This window comes from Coregonus clupeaformis, chromosome 24 (assembly GCF_020615455.1).
Source record: "Coregonus clupeaformis isolate EN_2021a chromosome 24, ASM2061545v1, whole genome shotgun sequence".
Lineage (NCBI taxonomy): Eukaryota > Metazoa > Chordata > Actinopteri > Salmoniformes > Salmonidae > Coregonus > Coregonus clupeaformis.
In genome coordinates, this window is record NC_059215.1 from 30,316,328 (window position 1) to 30,329,141 (window position 12,814).

Consider the following 12,814-nt stretch of genomic DNA (forward strand, 5'->3'; position numbering starts at 1 on the left):
GCGCTTCTGGCTCACCCTGGTTTTGTGACCCCGGACCTGCCTGTTTTTTTGGATACTCTTCTGCCTCAGGAGATCCAGACCTGCTTCTGCCATTACGACTCCTGACTACTCTTCAATCCCGGTAACTCTGACCAGCCTTCTGCCTTGCTACTACGTATTTTGGATTTCCCTTGAACTGTACTGCTGCCTGGTTTCATTCCGCCCCGTTGTGTCTGTGTTTCCTCCCCCCAGGACTTCTGGACCACCAACCACCGGCGTCATCGGACGCATCGCTGCCACTGGGGGGAGGCACAGACCCAGCACATCGGACGGGATAACCCCTGGAGCCTTCACTCACTCCCTACATCCCTTTCCCTTTAAGTTTAAATAAACTTTCTGGTGTGACGCAATTGTGGTCCTCTTGTCGTCTGTCTGAACCGTGACAGTACGATCTGACCATCATGGACTCAGCGCACACTTCCCCCGACATGGAAACCGAAGAGCCTGAGCAACCCCACCGCCATGCTACGCCTGGAACACACTGAGAGAGAGCTAGGCCGCATGAGCGGCGTCATCTCCCTCTCTGCTTCAGGTCGGCCACCAACAGCATCAGCAGTTCCAGCAGCACCAGCAGCAGTCCCAGCAGCAGCAACAACAACTCGCCATGATCATTCAACTCCTCACCAACCTGACCCCAGCCAGTCTGCCCACCAGCCCTGCCCCCGAGTTACCTGCCCCGGTCATTGCAGCCGCTGCTCCGGAACCCAAGATTGGAAACCCCGAGCGGTTCAACGGCGATTCAACCCAGGTCCGGCCATTCCTGACTAGCTGCCGACTTCAGTTCTCCTTGCAGCCAAGGACCTTCGCCACGGAGGGGGCTAAAGTTGGGTATGCCATCACTCACCTGACGGGCCGAGCTCGACTCTGGGAACAGCAGAGTTCGAACGTCAAACCCCCGCATGTGCAACCTTCGACCTGTTTGCTGAGGAGATGCTGAAGGTGTTTGACCTGGATTCCCCAACCGCAGAGGCGTCTCGTGAACTGTTCAGTATTCGACAAGGCAGACGTACAGTCGCAGACCATTCCATCGACTTCCGAACCCTGGCTAGACGAAGTTCTTGGAACACACCATCGTTGGTGGACGCGTTCTTCCATAGTTTGGCTGACTATATCAAGGACGAGTTGGTCTCCCATGAACTGCCTTCCACTCTTGATGAAGCCATCGCACTGACTGTCAGGATCGACAGTAGGATACAGACCCGTCGTCGTGGGAGGGGGCGCCAAGGTCCACCTACTACCGGTATTCGGAGAGATCCGACTGGGCTCCTGTCATCTACTGCCACTCACCCAGGTCAGCTTGATCAGTCTGAGCCTATGGAGATTGGGCGAGCCTCTCTCACTCCTGCAGAGCGCCAGCGACGCTCCACCTCAAACCTCTGCCTCTATTGTGGAGGTGATGGACATCGTGGTGGTAACCTGCCCTTTAAAGGGCCGAAGCTCACCGGGCATAGGGGGAGTCCGGTTGAGTTCAATGACCATCCAGTCCTCCGACCGCAAACCCCTGCTGCAAGTTCACCTCCGCCTCCCCTGACTCAACTCACACCCTGGCTGCTCTGGTGGATTCTGGCGCCGAAGCCAACATAATGGACATCAAGCTGGCACGCCAACTGGGACTGGAGAACCTCCGTTTGACACCTCCTATTCCTGCCCGGGCACTGGACGGACACTTACTCGGATCGGTCACTCATGTCACGGCCCCGGTCTCGATGGGTCTGTCCGGAAACCATCAAGAAACTATCCAGTTTCACCTGCTCCCCTCTCCAGGCCAACCCCTCATCCTGGGTTACCCATGGCTCCGCCCGGCACAACCCCTCAGCTCGACTGGGTGACCGGGGGTGATCAGGGAGTGGGGAGAGGACTGCCACCGAACCTGCCTGCTTGCCGCCGCACTACCCCCCTCGGCCAGTACCTACTAACTCCGCTCCTGACCCCTCCAAGGACCCTGTGTCGATTCTGCCAAGTCCCTGCATCGTTGCAGCTCTGACCTGGGCTGTTGAGGAACAGGTGCTGGAGGCTCTCCGTAACCAGCCAGGTCCCAGCACTTGCCCAGCTGACCGCCTTTTTGTCCCCGAAGACCTGAGGTCCCAGGTCGTTCAGTGGGGACATGACTCCCGCCTAGCTTGTCACCCTGGCTCCACCCGCACTTACAACCTGCTCGCCCAGAGGTTCTGGTGGCCCTCTCTGAGGAAGGATGTACGGGAATTCGTCCAAGCCTGCCCCATCTGCAACCAACACAAGTCGTTCTGCCAGCCCCCAGCTGGATTGCTGCAGCCCCTGCCTGTGCCCAGGAGTCCGCTGGTCCCTGCTGTGCCTTGTCCTCCTCCTCCACGGCTCAGTCGATGGTGGTCTGGTTTACACCGTCCTCGCCGCCTGCTTCGGTCCAGACGGAGGGGTAGGGGTCTCCAGTACCTCATTGACTGGGAGGGCTATGGACCTGAGGAAAGGACCTGGGTGCCAGCTAGTCGGATTGTGGATAGGACTCTCATCACCGCTTTCCACCAACGGCATCCTGATCAACCTGCAATCCGTAGGGGCCGCCCCAGAGGGATCCCTAACCGTCCTGCCCGCTCGGCTTCCTGTCCTGTGCCTGATCCTGTCTCGGGACCTGTCCCATCTCCCGACCACGGCCCTCCGGCTTCCTCCGAGGATGAGGACGTTCGCTCGGACCGTTCGGGAGGAGTTCTAGCCCTCCTCCGGCTCCCCTCCTCCCGCCCGGCGTGGTGTTGCTCTTGGGACTTCTGGGGCCGTCCCTTGGGGGGTTCTGTCATGAGCCCTCTCACTCCACTGGGTTACCACCTTAAGTTCTTCCACTCTGCTCACCACTCTCTCTACTCAGCCTAACTAGCTCCACCTGTCCCTGCTCTGCTCGGCTCTAATTACTCTGCCAGCTGCGCTGCATTACCCACTAACCTCTCCCAGTATTTAAGGCCCTGTCTTTCAGCTCTCCGGTGTCAGATCGTCTGCAAAGCTCACACCCGGAACCTGTTTGCTCGCGCTTCTGGCTCACCCTGGTTTTGTGACCCCGGACCTGCCTGTTTTTTTGGATACTCTTCTGCCTCAGGAGATCCAGACCTGCTTCTGCCATTACGACTCCTGACTACTCTTCAATCCCGGTAACTCTGACCAGCCTTCTGCCTTGCTACTACGTATTTTGGATTTCCCTTGAACTGTACTGCTGCCTGGTTTCATTCCGCCCCGTTGTGTCTGTGTTTCCTCCCCCCCAGGACTTCTGGACCACCAACCACCGGCGTCATCGGACGCATCGCTGCCACTGGGGGGAGGCACAGACCCAGCACATCGGACGGGATAACCCCTGGAGCCTTCACTCACTCCCTACATCCCTTTCCCTTTAAGTTTAAATAAACTTTCTGGTGTGACGCAATTGTGGTCCTCTTGTCGTCTGTCTGAACCGTGACAGATATGCGACCAGGGCCGGCTGGGTATAGGTAGAGGTCGTAGATGACCAGCGCTGGCCTGGGTGGAGTTTTTACTTCGTGCACATACCGTACAAGCAGCAATGAAGGCTCGAGTGTCCGCCTCCATCGTGGCCCACCAGAACTTCCGTCGCACAAAGTCAAGGGTCCGCGAAACTCCAGGGTGACAGGTAAGGGGAGACGAGTGAGCCCACTGAAGTACCTGGGAGCGAGCAGACTCAGGGACAAACATCCGGTTAGGAGGACCCCTCCCAGGGTCAGCTTGATGATGTTGAGCCTGTCTAACAATCCCCTCGATGTCACATGTGATGACTGCAATACTGCAGGTAGGAGGCAAAATGGGTTCAGGGTTACTACCAGTATCAACAGCCGAATGAACACGAGACAGGGCGTCAGGCTTGACGTTGCGTGACCCAGGACGGTAAGACAGAGAAAAATTGAATCTCCCAAAAATAGTGCCCACCTGGCTTGACGGGGGTTGAGCTGCTTCGCTGACTGGAGGTAAGCCAGATTCTTATGATCCGTCCAAACGATGAAGGGTTGTTCCGCCCCCTCCAACCAATGTCGCCACTCCTCGAGAGCCAGCTTAACGGCGAGCAGTTCACGATTGCCAACATCATAATTCCTCTCTGCCTGAGAAAGTTTCCTTGAGAGAAAAGCACAGGGATGCAGTTTGTTATCTTCAGGAGAACGTTGTGACAACACTGCACCTACCCCAGTGTCGGATGCATCCACCTCCACGACAAACTGGCGGTCGGGGTCCGGCTGCATCAGAATGGGAGCCGAGGCGAAGCGATGTTTCAGTTCTTCGAACGCTGATTCGGCCCCTTCATTCCAAGCGAACGGTCGTGAGATGGAGGTGAGAGCGGTGAGTGGCGCCGCAATGCGGCTGTAGTCCTTGATGAACCTCCTATAGAAGTTCGCAAACCCCAGGAATCGTTGAAGTTGTTTGCGGGTAGAGGGAGCTGGCCAGTCCGTGACAGCAGAGATCTTAGCTGGGTCCATCCGCAACTCCCCCTGAGCTATGATGTAACCCAAAAAAGAGGTCTCAGACACATGAAATTCACATTTCTCCATCTTCACAAACAGTTTGTTCTCCAACAACCTTTGCAACACCTGGCGCACATGCAGTTCATGTTCCTGGGAGGACTCTGAGAAAATCAAGATATCATCCAGATAGACAAAAACAAACCGATTCAACATGTCCCGAAGGACATCATTGACTAGTGCCTGAAAAACAGCAGGGGCATTAGACAACCCAAAAGGCATAACCAGATACTCAAAATGTCCCAAGGGTGTGTTGAAGGCAGTCTTCCATTCATCACCCTTACGAATGCGCACCAGGTGATACGCATTTCGTAGATCCAGTTTCGTAAAGATGGTAGCACCATGAAGGAGGGGAAAAGCAGAATTAATCAAAGGCAGAGAATACTTGTTCTTAATGGTGATGTTGTTAAGTCCACGGTAATCAATACAGGGTCTGAGGGTCTTATCCTTCTTAGCAACAAAAAAGAATCCCGCTCCTACAGGTGACGAGGAAGGACGCATAATACCTGCCGCCAAGGAGTCCCGAATGTAGTTCTCCATAGCCTCCGTCTCCGGCCGGGAGAGATTGTACAGGCGACTGCTGGGGAGCGGGGCTCCTGGCTGGAGGTCAATGGCGCAGTCGTAAGGCCGGTGAGGAGGAAGAGAAGTAGCTCTGTGTTTGCAGAAAACGGATGCCAGGTCATGATACACGTCAGGAACAGCAGAAAGATCCATGGACTCCAGTGGAGGTTGAGGCACAGTACTGGCAGGAGTCTGAGCAGAACACAAACAATTCACATGACAAAATGTGCTCCATGAAACAATGCTACCTGTCACCCAATCAATGTGTGGATTGTGTTTTATGAGCCAGGGGATACCAAGGACCAGGGGAGTCTGTGGGCAGTCGATAATATGGAATTGAATGTTCTCCTGATGATTTCCCGACACTCTAAGACAAACAGGAACAGTCTGATGGGTAATGCGGTTCAACAATTGTCCATTTAGACCCTTAGCCTGCAGCGGACAGTCCATAGGAACAGTCTCCAAATCCATTTGTTGAGCCCACTCTCTATCCAAAAGCTTTCCGTCGGCACCAGAGTCAATCAGCGCACTAACAGAGAAATTCTGGGACTGCCACTGGAGGGATGCCTGGAGCAGAATGCGGGGAGAAGAGGAAGAATCCGCTGCTCGGCTCACCAAAACTTCTCCCATTAATGATGAGCCGGCCCTTTTCCCGGACGAACTGGGCAGGAAGGAACGAAATGACCAGCTTCTCCACAATACAGGCAGACCCGAGCCTGAATACGACGTGCACGCTCCTCTGATGACAACCGTGCCGACCCACCTCCATGGCTTCGGGTTCAGTGCTCCTCGTATCGACTCGGGAAGACACGGCTCTCTCCGTAGGGACGATGCAGGGAGGAGTTTGTTGATGACAGACAGGTTGCTTGGAACTAACACTCCTCTCCCGGCGGCGCTCCCGAATCCGATTATCCAACCTGATAGTGAGTGAAATAAGATTATCCAGCGTAGGCGATTCATCATATGACACCAATTCATCTTTTAAGGTCTCAGACAAAGCATTGATGAACACTCCTTGTAATGCCTCGTCATTCCAACCACTCACTGCTGCTAAAGTCCGAAACTCCACTGCCATCTCCGCCACACTACGAGCCCCCTGCCGAAGAGAAAACAGCCGTTTCGCAGCCTCCTTGCCTCGTGACGGGGTGGTCAAAAACCTTCCTCATCTCCGTGGTGAAGGCAACGTAAGCGTTGCAAATGTCCGACTGACTCTCCCAGACCGCGGATCCCCAGGCACGAGCGGAACCGCTAGTAGAGTTGATAAGGTAGGCAATACGGGCTCTTTCTGAGGCGTAGGTGAGGGGCTGTTGTTCAAACACTAACGAGCATTGAGTCAAAAAATCGCCACAGGTTCCCATGTTCCCGTCATAGCGCTCTGGAGCAGGAACAAAAAGGCTCTCTGATCTGGGCTGAAGGGGTAGTAAGGGCAGATACTTGATTGGAGAGTAATTGAACCTGATTAAGCAGCACCTGACTGTCCTCAGCAATCGTTTTAAACAGGGTATCATGTTGGCCAAGTAAAATGCCCTGATTGGCTATGGCAGTCCAAATTTGAGTGCACTCTGGGGTGGTATCCGAGCTACTGTCTGCTGGGTTCATGTTGGTCAGATCATACTGTTATGATTCAACTGGATAAGAACCCAAATGCAGACAAGTACACCAAGCCAGAGAAGTTTTAACAGGTTTATTTACAATGTTCAAAGTCCAGGTTTCCAAATATATGGGAAGAGCAAGTCCAGGTACAGGGAGGGTAACAGATCCAGATCAGGGCAGGTGTGGTACCGTAATGTCCTAGTGTCCGTGGTGAGTCCAAAAGAGAGGTCCGGTAATGGAGAGCAGGATGGTGGTGGCAGGAGTGAAGCGGAGGCAGGATTCAGGTTCCAAATATCTGTGGCACAGGAGAAAACGTAAATAGAACAGACCAAAAACACAAAGAGCAAAAATAACCAGGTTGAGTCGGCAGCGAGACTAACATGGTCGTCTTGACTATGATCTGACGATGAGTGGTAAGTTTGACCGGGTCTTAAAGGCTGAGGTGATTATGGTGAATGAGCTGCAGCTGGAACCCTGACTCCCGCACACCAGACTTCACTCCTGCAATCAAGGACAGACAGAGGGGAGGGAGAGAGCAGAGAGAGCTACCTATCAGCAGTAGGCCTAACACAACGCTGATGCTGTTTAAAGAACAAGAATATTGCATTCATTGCATTATTAAATTAAGTTGACCTGAAATTGCAAGGGATGACCACCTCCTCATACACAAAATAATCAGAAGATTAAACTTTAGTATGTTTAAAAGAAATGTGGCACAGTGATGATGTAAAGCCACCATGAACTAAGAATTGTATTGCAGATATCTTGTTTACTTTTCCATATGAAAAAACAACTCAAATTCAAACTTGAAAACGCAAAGGTGTGGCATTTTACAAATTAATACAGTCTAATAACCTAAAATATTAACCAAGTTGATTTTAATTAAGACTCCAAATTAATTACCTATGTTGAGAGCATCTTGGGTGCCTCTGTAGCGTGTGGAGAGGTCACTGGCCATCACCCTCTTAATCTCTGCAACCAGGGTTGAGTCGTCTTCGCATGGCTGTAGGTGTTTCAGCAGTTTTGCTTGAAGAGGAGCAATTACAGAGAGAGTTGGCTGGTCTTCTTCACACATCACAGTGGTTGCCATTTTGACAGGACCCATCAACTGAACAATGTCATCCATGTTGGCAATATCACTCTCACTCAGCGTGCCTACATCGGTGACCCCCTTTCGTAGATCCTTGGACATCAGAGTTGCCATTATAGCTGGCTGTTGTTCCAAAAAACGTTCAAGCATTTCGAATGAACTGTTCCATCTGGTGATTATGTCTTGGATCAGTTTATGTTTTGGTAAATCCATCAGAGTTTGTTTTTCCTGTAGGGCGTGACATGCAATCGGGCTGCAGTGAAAATATCCAACAATTTTTCGCACTTTCCCCAACAACCTGGAAGCACGGTCCACCCCCAAACCCTTCTGCGAGGCAAGGTTGAGTGTATGTGCGAAGCAGGTAATGTGTGGACTGAACTGGGCTTCTGCACCGGCCACAATCATATTCCTGGCGTTATCTGTGACGATGGCAGGATTCTTGTCGTGAGATTTTCCACTCCATGCAGGCTTCACGCAGTAACGCGCCAATATTTTTACCAGTATGGGCTTCATTTAAAACTCTGGTTAGCAGAACAAAGGTCTTCATTTTCCACTCCGGATCAATGTGATGAGAGGTAATTGTCACATACCCTTGATTTGAGCATGACGTCCAGCCATCTGTCGTTATCGCTACTCGTTCAGCTTGAGAAAGCGACAGCTTCACATCATTCTTAGTACTTTCGTACAATGCAGGAATAACCTTTTCTGAGAAGTGTGGTCGGCTTGGTATTGTGTACCTTGGCTCCAATGTTTGAATCATTTCACGGAATCCCGGATTTTCAACCACACTGTAGGGTCGCATGTCTTTGCAGATAAACTTGGCAATTGTTGCCGTGATGTTTTTCGCCCGAGCTGAGTTTTGGCCTAGTCTCTGACTAAACATGCAGGCGAGACCTGAGGCTTCTGCAGAGTTGACTTTACCTTTCGCTGCTGTAGCAGCGGGACGCTGCAAGAGGTGCCTGGACGGTCGGTGTTGTGTGAAATCCCATGGCGCCTTAGTAGGTGGTTGGAGAGATTTGTCGTGTTGCCGTTGTACTTTACTTGACCTTTACATATCCTACAAACAGCGAGCGACTTATTTAGAACATCTCCGTCTTTGCAAAAGCCAAAGTGTTTCCACACACTGGACCGCAATGGTGGCTTGATAATTTCTCGCTCGTCGGCTTCTCCTCTGTAGTCCGCCATACTATGTTTGGTTGTCTTTGCGCCTTTGCGCTGCTGTTGGCGCGATGACGTCACGGATAGGCAGACTGAATCGAGTAATGTTTAAAGCCTTTATCATTAAAAGTGCTAAGAAAAAACATCCATATAAAGTCTGACGTGCTTAAATCCAATGGGTTATTTCCTAGTATCGATACAATCGATTTATTACATTTTAAAACGATGTTAGATCGATATATGTTGTCCAAAAGGCCAACTCGCCGAGCACAGATCGATGTAGTTGGATCATAGGAATATAAATCGATACATCGATGTAGTAGATGGATCGTTACACCCCTAATATTTTGTATTAGATTACCTCCGACATAGGGCCAAAATTGGCAGGTGAAGTAAGTTGAAATTAAGTTTGTTCAACATTCTGACTTTTTAGGGGACTGTTCGGGAATGCTAAGCCTACATGTTAGAGACGAGTGTGTAAGTATTTCATTTTAGTCATTTAGCAGACACTCTTTCCCAGAGCGACTTACAGTAGTGAGTGCATACATTTGTCATACTTCTTCGTACTGGTCCCCCGTAGGAATTGAACCCACAACCCTGTTTTTGCAAGCCATGCTCTACCAACTGAGCCACATAGGACTCCACATTGTCAAATGCTAATTAAATTTGATTATTTGAATTAAAGCGATTTCTAAACAAATTGGTTGTCATTTGTTTTGGGGGGGATGAGTGCAATAAAATCTTGAATGAGATTGAATTGGGTAAGCACAGAGCTTTTGTTGCTGCTACAATGTACTATATGTCCTTTCTTAAATTAAATAACATTTGCACAATTATTCAGAACTGTATGCATAATTTCTTCACCGAGGTCTTTCACATAGCGGTACTCAGTGTGCTATGTGGTCCTCACACCTGCTGACCGACCATATAATAATCATAATCAGATTTCACGTCTCTTTAACATGATGTGCACCGCCAGGCCTTCAGCTGCCTCTTATTAGATTTTCTCATTTGGAATCTAATTTCATGTCGAGAGAGCTCCCTCTCATCAACCTTATTGAGTTGACTTAACTTATAAAACCTGTGGTCATGTGAGCACAATTCACCCAGGAGACAGAGATGGGCCCTGTCATTGAGTTTGGGAATGTGGTAACACTGACAACGGGGACGGACTGGGATCAGAAATCGGCCCAGGCTTTTCTATAACACCGGCCCATTATTTTCCTCGAGGCTTCCACACCGGCCCTATTTTTTCTTGAGGCTCCCATTATTAGCCAATTAATTTTAATTCTGTGCAAAACCCTCTATTTAGACATATCTACAGAGCAAAAGATGGACCAGCTCATCTGGCATTTGCCCGAACTGCCCTATGGCCAGTCTGTCTCTGACTGACATGGACATGTGGTAACACTGACATCTGTATTGGGTTTATAACCAGAGTAGACCATGAATGATAATGTTTACCTATGAAAACATGTTTTTAAATACGTTTTATCTTTACATTCACTTTTGCATTTGCCATTTACTGTTTTCATTGGGGGTTTTGGTCCAGTAAATGTTTACACTAGGCAATGTAAGAAAGTGCAACTCTTTCTACACAATTCTTATTCAGTCTTATTCAGAAAACAAAACTTTTTTACATTACTTTCCTGCCTTTCATATACTGTATTAACCTGCCAGTTGCCTCATTTTTTCCCAGGTCACATGCACCCGACCTGCAGCACGTATACTTACTTCAAAGGAAACAATTAATTAAATAATGACGATATTCTACTAAAGATTATTCTTATGTGCTAAGTGAGGAGAGGATCTGACTAGGCATGTTATGTCAAACATGAAATTGGGAATTTATACTTCTCAGAGACAGTGCACCACGCCCATGTTAGGGTGTAGGAGGGCTGCTTGAAGAGCTATCATATTTCATTCCCAACTCTAGAAGATAGCGCTTGATGGGGGAGCAAAGCAGTGCTAGCGGAAGTCCTGCGTGTTGACATCACCACCTTTGGAATGCACAAATCTCACCTCGCGCTGAAGGAATAACCTGGACGTAACTTGCGACCCCAGGTAGGCTGATCGTCTCTGTAACATGTTACATTGTTGCTACGTTATTGTTACATTGTAGGCCTACATCTAGTTTATATTAGCCTACATGATATAGTAGGTGAGTCACAGAGCATGCTTCGCGGTCGCACCTGGTTTGTTCTCTCTCACTCGCATGCGGCAGGTAGACAGGTAGGTAGACAGACTGAAACAAAGATGTAGCCCAGCCCCAACATCGCTTATCCGTTCTATATTGAGAGGAGCGTGAACCTCGGTAGGTATTTCAATGGCGGAGGTGGAATGATGAATCTCTCCAACGTTGTATGGCCGTGATGTTTTGCCTTGTAGTTTCTCCCGCCCTAGGCTTATAGGAAGCGACCCCATCCACCTGCGAGTTCTACTGAAATAGGCAAGTATGTATGGAATGAATTAACAAAGACAAGCTGTTACCTGGGCAAATAATTATATTGGGGCTGTGGTTAACATGCCTACAGCAGAACCAGAGAGACCCGGGTTCGAGTCCCGGTCAGGCTACCTTCACCAGTTTACAACACTGCTGTCAGAAGTGGGGGCATGATGCTGCCAGAGGTGCGGGTAGATATGTGAAACGGCATTAAACAAAGTTGCAACACGGGGACATGCTTCCCAAAGGAGGGTCAGCATGTTTGACTTGGAACCAGAGAGCTGGATATGGGGCTCAGGGCCTGGCAATAGTCACTGTTTTGTGAGAGGCCAAGCAATAAGCACTGGCAGTACAACACCTTATTTCCAGTATAGACCATTATTTTACTCTTTCTGGGATGCACAGGAGAACAGTTTTCATTGCATAACCATAGGCCTACTCTGCTCTGTCCAGTCTGTGACAGACAAGAAGTATGGAAGAAATATGACAGAACCATCGATTGAGTTGCCCTCTTCCCTGGTGTGATGAAACAAAGTTTTACAACAATCAGGCAAGCAGCTACATGTCATGGCCTTCACGGCCCTCTGGCTGGAAAGGGTGAGTGTACTGAACACATAGGAAAATAGTTGTCATATGTAAGCTAGACCTTTGTCTTCGGCAGAAGAGGGTAAAATAATATTACTTAATATTTTGAAATCTAAAGTTGTCAAAAATAGTTGATGAACACAGTTGTTCATGTGGACTGGTGCCCATTGCATGCCTAAACATGCACCCAACAGTTTCCTGACACACACACACACACAGCTGTCCTCTCAGTTTAGTGTCTCTTCATGTTATCAGCCTCACATCACTGCATGCTTTGATGCTGGTGATCCAGCTCTGATGCCCCTCCCTGTCTCCTACCTCAGTCAGACACCTGCAGTATTATGGGTCTTAGAGTGGTGTCTGTCTGTGTAATTAGACCATTCAAATTAGAGGGCTGTCCAAATGGCGGGCAATCAGTATTTAAGCATCTGTACTGGCCTGGGTGTCAGAGTGGGACTCTGCGTTTTCAATGTTCCCATGGGAAAAGTGAGGCACACTTGGGGCTGTGACCGTCATGGATTTTTGGATGATGGTAATTGGCCAGCCAAATGACTGCGGTCACCGTAATAACCGTTTGAATAGCCATATATATATATATATATATACACATACAGTGGGGAGAACAAGTATTTGATACACTGCCGATTTTGCAGGTTTTCCTATTTACAAAGCATGTAGAGGTCTGTAATTTTTATCATAGGTACACTTCAACTGTGAGAGACGGAATCTAAAACAAAAATCCAGAAAATCACATTGTATGATTTTTAAGTAATTAATTTGCATTTTATTGCATGACATAAGTATTTGATACATCAGAAAAGCAGAACTTAATATTTGGTACAGAAACCTTTGTTTGCAATTACA

The 12,814-nt window shown here is 49.2% G+C and overlaps 1 protein-coding gene across 2 annotated transcripts in view; it reads left to right on the forward strand.

Annotated features, from left to right (window-relative positions):
- LOC121538326 (collagen alpha-1(XX) chain) overlaps positions 1–12,814 on the forward strand; it is a 53,334-nt gene that overhangs the window by 4,645 nt on the left and 35,875 nt on the right. Inside the window, exon 1 of one of the 2 annotated variants that reach the window (XM_041846212.2) lies at positions 10,863–10,986. The exons of the other annotated variant lie outside the window; for it this stretch is intronic. The gene's annotated coding sequence lies outside the window, so the exon portion shown is untranslated. Of the gene's footprint in view, positions 1–10,862; positions 10,987–12,814 lie in introns of those variants that run through there. 2 annotated transcript variants of the gene reach the window in all.